We start from the raw sequence: 13,868 nt of genomic DNA, 5'->3' as shown, positions 1-13,868 counted from the left end.
ATGATGCCCTCATGTCCTTATTTTATTTTATCGACACCTCTGTCTCTAAACATGTGGACATATTTATCGTTATCGGCTTCCGCTTGAGTTCCAGCGAGGTCTAAACTTGGGGGAGTTGATACGTCCATTTTGCATCATGCTTTTATGTCGATATTTATTGCATTATGGGCTGTTATTACACATTATGTCACAATACTTATGCCTATTTTCTCTTATTTTACTAGGTTTACATAAAGAGGGAGAATGTCGGCAGCTGGAATTCTGGGCTGGAAAAGGAGCAAATATTAGAGACCTATTCTGCACAACTCCAAAAGTCCTGAAACTCCACGGAAGTAATTTCTGGAAATAATAAAAAATACTGAACAAAGAAAATACCAGAGGGGGGCCACACCCTGGCCACGAGGGTGGGGGGCGCGCCCTACCCCCTTGGGCGCGCCCCCTGCCTTGTGGGCCCCCTGGTGGCCCTCCAGTGCCCATCTTCTGCTATATGAAGTCTTTCGTTTGAGAAAAAATCATAAGCAAGCTTTCGGGACGAGACTCCGCCGGCACGAGGCGGAACCTTGGCGGAACCAATCTAGGGCTCCGGGAGAGCTGTTCTACCGGGGACACTTCCCTCTGGGAGGGGGAAATCATCGCCATCGTCATCACCAACGATCCTCTCATCGGGAGGGGGTCCATCTCCATCAACATCTTCACCAACACCATCTCCTCTCAAACCCTAGTTCATCTCTTATATCCAATTCTTGTCTCTAAGTCTGAGATTGGTACCTGTAGGTGTCTAGTAGTGTTGATTACTCTTTGTAGTTGATGCTAGTTGGTTTATTTGGTGGAAGATCATATGTTCAGATCCTATATGCTTATTAATACTCCTCTGATTATGAACATGAATATGATTTGTGAGTAGTTACGTTTGTTCCTGAGGACATGCGAGAAGTCTTGCTATTAGTAGTCATGTGAATTTGGTATTCGTTCGATATTTTGATGAGATGTATGTTGTCTCTCCTCTAGTGGTGTTATGTGAACGTCGACTATATGACACTTCACCATTACTTGGGCCTAGAGGAAGGCATCGGGAAGTAATAAGTAGATGATGGGTTGCTACAGTGACAGAAGCTTAAACCCTAGTTTATGCGTTGCTTCGTAAGGGGCTGATTTGGATCCATATGTTTCATGCAATGGTTAGGTTTAACTTAATACTTATTTTGTAGTTGCGGATGCTTGCAATAGGAGTTAATCATAAGTGGGATGCTTGTCCAAGTAAGGACAGCACCCAAGCACCGGTCCACCCACATATCAAATTATCAAAGTACCGAACGCGAATCATATGAACGTGATGAAAACTAGCTTGATGATAATTCCCATGTGTCCTCGGGAGCGTTTTCCTTCATATAAGAAATTGTCCAGGCTTGTCCTTTGCTACAAAAAGGATTGGCCACCTTGCTGCACTTTAATTACTTTTGTTACTTGTTGCTCGTTACAAATTATCTTATCACAAAACTATTTGTTACCTATAATTTCAGTGCTTGCAGAGAATACCTTGCTGAAAACCGCTTATCATTTCCTTCTGCTCCTCGTTGGGTTCGAAACTCTTACTTATCAAAAGGACTACGATAGATCCCCTATACTTGTGGGTCATCAAACATCGACAAGAAGGTTGAGATTGCGGTTGAGAAGAAATTAGTTGAGATAGTTACAATAGCGGTAGCTGCCGCAAAACAAGAGATTGCAGCTTCATATGGTGTCTTGGTTCCGGCTATCGTCAGTTGGAGCAGGCAAAATCTAAATAAAAAGGCAGAGGACTTTCCCCTTTCCAACTTCTTCGGGAGCAGCTTGACTAGCGTTGCACCAGCACCTGCTCCTGCACCGGCTTCCGCACCTGCTCCTGCACCGGCTCCCGCACCAGCTCCTACACCGGCTCCCGCACCTGCTCATAGTAGCCCGTCCTCCGTCTTGGACGTGCTCGGCGATGCTTTTTCTTTGGCTGAGCTCGACGCCCTCACGGTACCAGTCACACCAGCCCTCTTCAATAAATGTATAATCTCCCGTTTCCGTGGCCTTTCGAATGTCTCATGTCGCAGACATGTCTTTGCAGGCCGACGTAACCCAGTGCACCATATTGTACACCATCAGCACCATCTTGCTACCTCTTGAGCACTGCGTTGGTTTTCCCTTGAAGAGGAAACGGTGATGCAGTAAAGTAGCGTAAGTATTTCCCTCAGTTTTTGAGAACCAAGGTATCAATCCAGTAGGAGGCCACGCACGAGTCCCTCGCACCTACACAAACAAATAAATCCTCGCAACCAACACAATAAAGGGGTTGTCAATCCCTTCACGGTCACTTACGAGAGTGAGATCTTATAGATATGATAAGATAATATTTTTGGTATTTTTATGATAAAGATGCAAAGTAAAGAAAGCAAAATAAAAATGGCGCCAGAAATAGCTTGTTTTCGGGAGATTAAATATGATGCAAAATAGACCCGGGGGCCATAGGTTTCACTAGTGGCTTCTCTCGAGAGCATAAGTATTACGGTGGGTGAACAAATTACTGTTGAGCAATTGATAGAATTGAACATAGTTATGAGAATATCTAGGTATGATCATGTATATAGGCATCACGTCCGCGACAAGTAGACCGACTCCTGACTGCATCTACTACTATTACTCCACACATCGACCGCTATCCAGCATGCATCTAGAGTATTAAGTTCATAAGAACAGAGTAACGCTTTAAGTAAGATGACATGATGTAGAGGGATAAACTCATGCAATATGATATAAACCCCATCTTGTTATCCTTGATGGCAACAATACAATACGTGCCTTGCTGCCCCTACTGTCACTGGGAAAGGACACCGCAAGATTGAACCCAAAGCTAAGCACTTCTCCCTTGCAAGAAATATCAATCTAGTAGGCCAAACCAAACTGATAATTCGAAGAGACTTGCAAAGATAACCAATCATACATAAAAGAATTCAGAGACGATTCAAATATAGTTCATAGATAAACTTGATCATAAACCCACAATTCATCGGTCTCAACAAACACACCGCAAAAGAAGATTACATCGAATAGATCTCCACAAGAGAGGGGGAGAACATTGTATTGAGATCCAAAAAGAGAGAAGAAGCCATCTAGCTAATAACTATGGACCCGAAGGTCTGAGTAAACTACTCACACATCATCGGAGAGGCTATAGTGTTGATGTAGAAGCCCTCCGTGATCGATGCCCCCTCCGGCGGAGCTCCGGAAAAGGCCCCAAGATGGGATCTCACGGGTACAGAAAGTTGTGGCGGTGGAATTAGGTTTTTGGCTCCTTATCTAGTAGTTTGGGGGTACGTAGGTATATATAGGAGGAAGAAGTACGTCGGTGGAGCAACGTGGGGCCCACGAGGGTGGAGGGCGCGCCCAAGGGGGTAGGCGCGCCCCCCTACCTCGTGCCTTCCTGGTTGATGTCTTGACGTAGGGTCCAAGTCCTCTGGACCATGTTCGTTCTGAAAATCACGTTCCCGAAGGTTTCATTCCGTTTGGACTCCGTTTGATATTCTTTTTCTGCGAAACTCTAAAATAGGCAAAAAACAGCAATTCTGGGCTGGGCCTCCGGTTAATAGGTTAGTCCCAAAAATAATATAAAATTGTATAATAAAGCCCATTAATGTCCAAAACAGAATATAATATAGCATGGAACAATCAAAAATTATAGATACGTTGAAGATGTATCAAGCATCCCCAAGCTTAATTCCTGCTTGTCCTCGAGTAGGTAAATGATAAAAACAGAATTTTTGATGTGGAATGCTACTTGGCATAATTTCAATGTAATTCTCTTAATTGTGGTATGAATATTCAGATCCAAAAGATTTAAGACAAAAGTTTAATATTGACATAAAAATAATAATACTTCAAGCATACTAACTAAGCAATTATGTCTTCTCAAAATAACATGGCCAAAGAAAGTTATCCCTGCAAAATCATATAGTCTGGCTATGCTCTATGTTCACCACACAAAGTATTTAAATCATGCACAACCCCGATAACAAGCCAAGCAATTGTTTCATACTTTTGATGTTCTCAAACCTTTTCAATCTTCACACAATACATGAGCGTGAGCCATGGACATAGCACTATATGTGGAATAGAATGGTGGTTGTGGAGAAGACAAAAAAGGAGAAGATAGTCTCACATCAACTAGGCGTATCAACGGGCTATGGAGATGCCCATTAATAGATATCAATGTGAGTGAGTAGGGATTGCCATGCAACGGATGCACTAGAGCTATAAGTATATGAAAGCTCAACAAAAGGAACTAAGTGGGTGTGCATCCAACTCGCTTGCTCACGAAGACCTAGGGCATTTTGAGGAAGCCCGTCATTGGAATATACAAGCCAAGTTCTATAATGAAAATTTCCCACTAGTATATGAAAGTGATATCATAGGAGACTCTCTATCATGAAGATCATGGTGTTACTTTGAAGCACAAGTGTGGTAAAAGGATAGTAACATTGTCCCTTCTCTCTTTTTCTCTCATCATTTTTTTATTTGGGCCTTTTCTTTTTTTTATGGCCTCTTTTTTTATTTAGTCCGGACTCTCATCCCGACTTGTGGGGGAATCATAGTCTCCATCATCCTTTCCTCACTTGGGACAATGCTCTAAAAAATGATGATCATCACACTTTTATTTACTTACAACGCAACAATTACAACTCAATACTTAGAACAAAATATGACTCTATGTGAATGCCTCCGGCGGTGTACCGGGATATGCAGTGAATCAAGAGTGACATGTATGAAAGAATTATGAACGGTGGCTTTGCCACAAATACGATGTCAACTACATGATCATGCGAAGCAATATGACAATGATGGAGCGTGTCATAGTAAACGGAACGGTGGAAAGTTGCATGGCAATATATCTCGGAATGGCTATGGAAATGCCATGATAGGTAGGTATGGTGGCTGTTTTGAGGAAGGTATATGGTGGGTGTATGATACCGGCGAAAAGTGCGCGGTATTAGAGAGGCTAGCAATGGTGGAAGGAAGGAAGAAAAGTGCGTATAATCCATGGACTCAACATTAGTCATAAAGAACTCATATACTTATTGCAAAAATCTACAAGTTATCAAAGCAAAGTATTACGCGCATGCTCCTAGGGGGATAGATTGGTAGGAAAAGACCATCGCTCGTCCCCGACCGCCACTCATAAGGAAGACAATCAATAAATAAATCATGCTCCGACTTCATCACATAACGGTTCACCATACGTGCATGCTACGGGAAGCACAAAATTTAACACAAGTATTTCTCAAATTCACAACTACTCAACTAGCATGACTCTAATATCATCATCTCCATATCTCAAAACAATTATCAAGCATCTAACTTCTCATAGTATTCAACACACTCATAAGAATTTTTTTTACTAATCTTGAATGCCTATCATAATTAAAGCAAATTACCATGCTGTTTTGTAGGACTCTCAAAATAATCTAAGTGAAGCATGAGAGAACAATAGTTTCTATAAAACAAAACCACCACCGTGCTCTAAAAGATATAAGTGAAGCACTAGAGCAAAAACTATATAACTCAAAAGATATAAGTGAAGCACATAGAGTATTCTAACAATTTCCGAATCATGTGTGTCTCTCTCAAAAGGGGTGTACAGCAAGGATGATTGTGGCAAACTAACAAATAAAGACTCAAATAATACAAGACGCTCCAAGCAAAACACATATCATGTGGTGAATAAAAATATAGCTCCAAGTAAAGTTACCGATGGAAGTAGACGAAAGAGGGGATGCCTTCCGGGGCATCCCCAAGCTTTGGCTTTTTGGTGTCCTTAGATTATCTTGGGGTGCCATGGGCATCCCCAAGCTTAGGCTCTTGCCACTCCTTGTTCCATAATCCATCAAATCTTTTACCCAAAACTTGAAAACTTCACAACACAAAACTTAACAGAAAATCTCGTGAGCTCCGTTAGCGAAAGAAAACAAAACACCACTTCAAGGTACTGTAATGAACTCATTCTTTATTTATATTGGTGTTAAACCTACTGTATTCCAACTTCTCTATGGTTTATAAACTATTTTACTAGCCATAGATTCATCAAAATAAGCAAACAACACACGAAAAACAGAATCTGTCAAAAACAGAACAGTCTGTAGTAATCTGTAACTAACGCAAACTTCTGGAACTCCAAAAATTCAGCCAAAATAGGAAGACCTAGACAATTTGTTTATTGATCAGCAGCAATTGGAATCAATATTTTATCACGTTCTGGTGATTTTTAACAATTATTTTCGTGAACAGAAAGTTTCTGGAATTTTCAGCAAGATCAAATAACTATCATCCAAGAAGATCCTATAGGTTAAACTTGGCACAAACACTAATTAAAACATAAAAACACATCTAACCAGAGGCTAGATCAAATATTTATTCCTAAACAGAAGCAAAAAGCAAAAAACTAAAAATAAAATTGGGTTGCCTCCCAACAAGCGCTATCGTTTAACGCCCCTAGCTAGGCATAATAGCAAGGATAGATCTAGGTATTGCCATCTTTGGTGGGCAATTCTTCAATGAGACATCTATCATCCTTAGGAGTTTCTTTCTTTTTATTAATTATCAAACTTCTAGGCACATAACCGAAAAATTCATTTGTAGCAAATGGTTCCTTAATGATAGCAAAAAGATTGGGATGAATACTTATAGATTTGAGATCCGCAGTTTCTTTACTAGAGGATTCACCCTTATTTTTAGGAACATACATAAGCTTGGCAATTTTAGTTGGAGGACTTGGAGTATTCTTTACGGAAGAAAAAGCGGTTCCCAAGTTGGTAATGATACCCTCAAGTTTATCGATTCTAGTGGAATCCTGATTTATTCTTTCATTAACTATGGGTTCCTTCTCCTTAATATTTTTCAAAGTGACTCCTACTTTAGATCCATATTGGGTAATTTGGTTGTGGATCTTTTTATCCAGATTTTCAATTAACTCTACGGTAGCAACTTTATTTTCAATAATTTCAAGTCTTTGCATTACATGCTCCAAAGTTAACATAGTTCCATTAACCAAAAGAGGTGGTGAGCCAAACAAATCTATCATAGAATTATAAGAATCAAAAGTATGGCTACCCAAGAAATTCCCTCCGGTAATGGTATCAAGGATATATCTATACCAAGGAGTAGCGCCTACATAAAAATTGCGGAGAAGAACGGAAGTAGATTGCTTCCTGGTAGATCTATTTTGAGCATTGCAAATTCTATACCAAGCGTCTTTCAGATTTTCTCCCTCCCTTTGCTTAAAATTAAGAACTTCATTCTCAGGAGACAACAGAGAAGATAGGGGACTAGCCATAACGACAAGCAAGCGAAAAAGAGGCAAACGGAAAAGAGAGGGCGAATAAAACGGCAAGGGTGAAGTGGGGGAGAGGAAAACGAGAGGCAAATGGAAAATAATGTAATGCGGGAGATAAGGGTTTGTGATGGGTACTTGGTATGTTGACTTTTGCGTAGACTCCCCGGCAACGGCGCCAGAAATCCTTCTTGCTACCTCTTGAGCACTGCGTTGGTTTTCCCTTGAAGAGGAAAGGGTGATGCAGTAAAGTAGCGTAAGTATTTCCCTCAGTTTTTGAGAACCAAGGTATCAATCCAGTAGGAGGCCACGCACGAGTCCCTCGCACCTACACAAACAAATAAATCCTCGCAACCAACGCAATAAAGGGGTTGTCAATCCCTTCACGGTCACTTACGAGAGTGAGATCTGATAGATATGATAAGATAATATTTTTGGTATTTTTATGATAAAGATGCAAAGTAAAGAAAGCAAAATAAAATGGCGCCAGAAATAGCTTGTTTCGGGAGATTAATATGATGGAAAATAGACCCGGGGCCATAGGTTTCACTAGTGGCTTCTCTCGAGAGCATAAGTATTACGGTGGGTGAACAAATTACTGTTGAGCAATTGACAGAATTGAGCATAGTTATGAGAATATCTAGGTATGATCATGTATATAGGCATCACGTCCGAGACAAGTAGACCGACTCCTGCCTGCATCTACTACTATTACTCCACACATCGACCGCTATCCAGCATGCATCTAGAGTATTAAGTTCATAAGAACAGAGTAACGCTTTAAGTAAGATGACATGATGTAGAGGGATAAACTCATGCAATATGATATAAACCCCATCTTGTTATCCTCGATGGCAACAATACAATACGTGCCTTGCTGCCCCTACTGTCACTGGGAAAGGACACCGCAAGATTGAACCCAAAGCTAAGCACTTCTCCCATTGCAAGAAAGATCAATCTAGTAGGCCAAACCAAACTGATAATTCGAAGAGACTTGCAAAGATAACCAATCATACATAAAAGAATTCAGAGAAGATTCAAATATTGTTCATAGATAAACTTGATCATAAACCCACAATTCATCGGTCTCAACAAACACACCGCAAAAGAAGATTACATCGAATAGATCTCCACAAGAGAGGGGGAGAACATTGTATTGAGATCCAAAAAGAGAGAAGAAGCCATCTAGCTAATAACTATGGACCCGAAGGTCTGAGGTAAACTACTCACACATCATCGGAGAGGCTATGGTGTTGATGTAGAAGCCCTCCGTGATCGATGCCCCCTCCGGCGGAGCTCCGGAAAAGGCCCCAAGATGGGATCTCACGGGTACAGAAGGTTGCGGCGGTGGAATTAGGTTTTTGGCTCCGTATCTGGTAGTTTGGGGGTACGTAGGTATATATAGGAGGAAGAAGTACGTCGGTGGAGCAACGTGGGGCCCACGAGGGTGGAGGGCGCCCAGGGGGGCGCCCCCTACCTCGTGCCTTCCTGGTTGATGTCTTGACGTAGGGTCCAAGTCCTCTGGATCACGTTCGTTCCAAAAATCACGTTCCCGAAGGTTTCATTCCGTTTGGACTCCGTTTGATATTCTTTTTCTGCGAAACTCTGAAATAGGCAAAAAAACAGCAATTCTAGGTTGGGCCTCCGGTTAATAGGTTAGTCCCAAAAATAATACAAAAGTGTATAATAAAGCCCATTAATGTCCAAAACAGAATATAATATAGCATGGAACAATAAAAAATTATAGATACGTTGGAGACGTATCACCCCGCGGTGGCTTGGCGATTGCAAGAGCTGGGTCCTGTTGTGGCCAAAAAGTCCGCTTCGTCTAGAGGCGGCCGGGAGCACACCCACGACCACGCAGCCTCAACAAGGTATGAACATCAACACCCCACCCACCCAATTAGCGTCGCCTGTCGTGCCGGGTGATAGCGGATGGGGTGAGGAAGAGGCTCCATTAGTCGCTGATGACGTCGCCACCGTCAAAGAAGCAATGCATGATATCGATGCCATCGATGAGGATGAGGATGACGATGACACTCTACAGTATCTCAATACTGGCACCTATGACGACGGAGGATTGATGGCTCAGCAGTATGAGTACTCAGGGTTTGAGCGTCATGAGTCGATGCCTGAATTGCTGCCCCCGGAGGCTGAACGTATTATAGACGACCTTCTAGTACCAAAGAATCATAGGAAGAGAGTGAGGAAAGGCAACAAAGCTGCTTCTATGATCCAGCCGCCTCCGCATCCTCGGGTTCAAGACCGTATACCTGTCATAGGTGCGGCAAAATACCATATCCCCGGTGAACCAATCCTACCTAAGGCAGCGGTAGAGGCCATATATGGCGATCTAAGGAGACTTCATGACGATGTGCTGCGGAGAGAGAAAAGCCTAACCGCCTCGAAAAATCCAGGATACCCACTCTACGTGGTTAACGTGCCGCGGCAAAGGTTGTACGTCGACACATTCCCCGCGGAGAAGTTCTTCCTTCGATTTGATTACAGCTTCGACATGTTTCACTTAAAAAGCTGGATTTTACGTGTGTCCGCCTTTTTGCCTTGTACATGAACTACATCATCGGGATTGAGCAGATACCTTATATCTGTGTCACTGACCCGTACTTCATGCATGAGGGCTTCTTGGCAGTCTGCCCAGAGCACCATGAATACGCGAGGGACTATATCGCTGATTTCATGGTCGCCAATAAGGACAAGGAGACGATTCTCACGCCTTATCATCCCATGTAAGTCATCTGCGCGGATATCCTTCCTTCGATTTCAATCATTCATTTACATGGTGGAGGCTAATGTGAGATGTACTTATTTTGCGCAGCCACGGGCGCGCCGTCCTCATCATCCTTTACCCCCGATTCTCCCATGCTCTTTACTTGGACTTGTCGAAGAACATGAACAAAAAGGATTACACCCACATCAAGTCTGTTCTCGTCAGTGCTATCTTTAGCTACGGCGTACGGGGTGGAGAGATCAAGACCATGAAGACAAGGAACCGCAGGCCCGCCTTCGGCCATAAGACCGACTTCTGCTGCATCCAGCAACCGAGTGGTACTCTTAGTGATGGATTCTATGTCCTACACCAAATGCTGGAGTACAGACGGGATCAGCAGAACCTTCGCATATCACCTACATCCAGCGATGCCCATATTCTGCAATGGGCAAAGAACCTAGGAGATATCCCGGATCATCGACTTCGAGCTGAGTTCTATCACATCCAGCGTGAACTTGCCCAAATCATCATGAAGGAGGTCCTCGAAAAAACAGGGATGTTCTACGAGGAAGGGCAAATGTCGCGAGAAGACGTCCGAACACGCATAGCCGCTCAACGTCTCGACCTGAAGCCTTTCACTAAGCTCGGGGACTATCTCCCTGACTTGCATGGATGGCACGACATGTTGGAGTGATTGACAATATATGAAAATGTGTCCGTTTAGTCCATACTTTCTGAATGACGAAACTTTGAGTTATGCACGACGAAACTTTATTTGTGATGTAATTAAACCGTCCTCCTCAACTAGCGAAGATCACTCTAGTTAGGGCATTTTGGGTATGATGAACTTTGTTATTTATGCTTATGATATGTTGCTTCTATTTTTGCCAAGTCCATCTCTTTCTGTTGCTCAACTATATATGTTGCATATCATCGACTCATGTGACGATGCAGGTGCATAGATCATCGATGGCGAAGAAGTGCTACGCAAGGAGTATATGACGTGTGGCTAGAGTGTCAGGCCCAGGTGTACCAATTTCCAGTTTCCGAGTGACAGCCAGTAGTTAGTTTAGATTCATGCTAGTGCGAGAGAGGGATACGAACCGATGCCTCAAGAAGTACAACATTATGTATGATGAGGCATGTCATGTAACTTGTATAGCTATATCGTGATTATGATGTGACGACATGATTTGTGTTGGATGATATGATGAGACTATTATGTGTATGATATGATGAGCATATTGCATGTTTATGATATGATTAGAATACCGTATAAAACTTGTACAAAAACATCGTAAATACGCAGTAAACAAGATATGAGAAAATATAGTAGTAGCGCTCGACAGGAAAACGCTACTGCTAAAGCACTTAGCAGTAGCGCTGGTATGGAAAGCGCTACTGCTAAGTACGTATAGCAGTAGCGCGTGCCAAAACACGCTACTATCAAACGTTAGCTGTAGCGCCGTATCAATAGCGCGGGCACCCGCGCTACTGATACACCAAATACCCGCACTACTGCTAGGCTTTTCCCTAGTAGTGTGGTCCGGCAGAGTTCTGGACCGCAGCTGCTGCCAAGATGCGTATGTTTCTCCGGGGATGGGGGCTAACCATGGTAGTGAGTCAAAAAAGCAGCGAGCTAGGTTGACAGAGGAGATTGCTGCTCTAGAACTTACCGCTGATGTGAGGCCTTTCTCCGAGAACGAATGGGCCCATAGGTATGCGATGGAAAACCAAGTTCTTTGAGCGGAAGAGGAGTACTGGTGCCGTAGGGGCGGTGTGAAGTGGGTGACTAAGGGGGACGCTAACACTAGCTACTTTCACGCTTACGCGAATGGTCGGAAACGCAAATGTTCTATTTTGCGCCTTAACTCCGATAATGGCATCCCGGTTACCCAAAATGAGATCGTCAGTCATATATATGAGTTCTTTATTGGTCTGTTGGGAACAGCCGAGGAGAAAATGTTGTGCCTGAGGGAGGATTATTTGTGGGATCCTTCTGAGCGAGTATCTCAGGCAGAGAACGGTGGGCTTGCCCTGTCTTTCCTACCGGAGGAAGTGGATAGGGCGCTGGCATCCATGAAGACGGACATGGCCCCTGGGCCTGACGGATGGCCCGTAGAGTTCTTTAAGAAGTTTCGGCCGTGTTTCAAGCACGTTTTCTATGCTATAGTTAACGGCTTTGCGCTAGGACAAGTAACCTATCCTACCTTAACTATGGGGCCATTAGCCTTATCCCCAAAGTGAAGGGCGCGGATAACATTAAGCAGTTCAAGCCCATCATGCTTATGAATGTGCTTTTCAAACTCTGTGCTAAAGCGTATGCCACCCGGCTGGCTCCCATAGCTCAACGGGTGAGCCTGAAAAGCCAGACTGCTTTTCTCAAGGGACGCAATATTTTGGAGGGCCCGATCGCACTCCTTGAGATAGTGCATGAGCTAAAACGTACCAAGAGGAAGGGGGTTTTGCTAAAGCTCGACTTTGAGAAAGCCTATGACTGAGTGAACTGTGAGTTCGTTGGCGAGGTGCTCCTCAAAAAAGGGTTTGAGGCAGGCCTTGTGCACCGTATCATGCACCTGGTCATTTGTGGGCAGACCGCGATGACGATCAATAGTGAGATGGGCAAGTTCTTCCGTAACAAGCGAGGTCTCCACCAAGGAGACCCAAGCTCGCCGCTAATCTTCAATTTCGTTGCAGATGCGCTGTTGGCTATGCTTTCAAAGGCCAAAGTGGCAGGGCACATCATAAGGTTGGTGCCCCACCTCATCCCAGGGGGGTGACGCATTTGCAATACGCGGGTGATACTATGATGTTGTTCGAGCCTGACAACCATAGTATAGCCTCTATCAAGTTGTTGCTCCTCGCCTTCGAGATTCTGTCGGGGTTGAAAATCAACTTCCTAAAAAGTGAAGTTATCACTATGGGGATGGACCAACAAGAGAGTATGCGGATTTCTAACCTACTTAATTGCAAGCTTGGGGGCTTTTCGATTAAGTACCTAGGGCTCCCGATCACCCACCGAAAAATCTCTATCTCCAAATGGGAGCCACTATATGGGAAAGTGGCTAATAGGGTTAGCCCATGGCGCGGGAGGTTTATGTCATCGGCAGCTAGGCTGACCCTAACTAACTCTAGCCTTTTCTCCCTCCCACCACTAGTGCAGAACCGGCCTTTATCACCGGTTCGTAAGGGCCTTTAGTGCCGGTTCTGCAACCGGCACTATGGAGTGGAGACTAAAGGCCCCCCCTTTAGTACCGGTTTGGCACGAACCGGCGCTAACGTGCCACCACGTGGCACGAGCCAGGCCCGGGTGCGTGTAGGACATTAGTACCGGTTGGTAACACCAACCGGTACTAAATGTTTGGGTGTGTTTTGGTTTTAATTTTTATTTTTCCTTTAGTTTTGTGTTTTCAATTTAATTTAGTGATTGTTTTACATTATAATGAGTTGTTAAATCATTAGGTGAAAGTACCGCAGATTAGTTTCGACTGGATGCATGTGGATCCTAGCTAAGTGATCAAGTATATGCCATATCCATATTACTTGATCACTTAGTGATCTAAGTAATATGGATATGGCATATACTTGAGCACTTAGTGATCTAAGTAATATGGATATGGCATATACTTGATCACTTAGCTAGGATCCATCCAGTTGAAACTAATATGCGGTTTCTTTCATAAATGATATAATAACTCATCATCATCATCATATTATAAGCGTTCATAACACCACAAAAGCAAATCACTCTTTGAGATTAAGTTCAGGACGAAGAACACGGACACGCATGAGAGG

This window comes from Triticum aestivum, chromosome 6D, assembly GCF_018294505.1.
Source record: "Triticum aestivum cultivar Chinese Spring chromosome 6D, IWGSC CS RefSeq v2.1, whole genome shotgun sequence".
Classification (NCBI taxonomy): Eukaryota; Viridiplantae; Streptophyta; class Magnoliopsida; order Poales; family Poaceae; genus Triticum; species Triticum aestivum.
The sequence above is the reverse complement of the archived record's forward strand: the minus strand, read 5'-3'. Positions refer to the sequence as shown.